Raw genomic sequence first — 320 nt, 5'->3', positions numbered from 1 at the left:
CTATATATATATATAATAATAATAATAAGCAAACATTCCAAATGCTTTGCTTTAAAAAAAAAACAAAACAAAAACAAAACAAAACTTCAAGAATGTCAAACAAAACTTTGAAATTATTTGTTAAGCCTCTTTAACTAATTGCCAGAGAAAAAAATAGTAATGGATTAAATTAAAACCAAGGAGAAAAAAAGTTAAATTCAAATTATAGGAAAATATATATGACAATTTATATAGAACTGCCATTTGATCCAGTGATCCCACTTCTAGGAATATATCCTAAGAAACCAAAACTATCAATCAGAAAGAATGTACACATCCCC

Source organism: Myotis davidii, unplaced genomic scaffold (assembly GCF_000327345.1).
Source record: "Myotis davidii unplaced genomic scaffold, ASM32734v1 scaffold419, whole genome shotgun sequence".
Lineage (NCBI taxonomy): Eukaryota > Metazoa > Chordata > Mammalia > Chiroptera > Vespertilionidae > Myotis > Myotis davidii.
Note: the sequence above shows the minus strand (reverse complement) of the source record.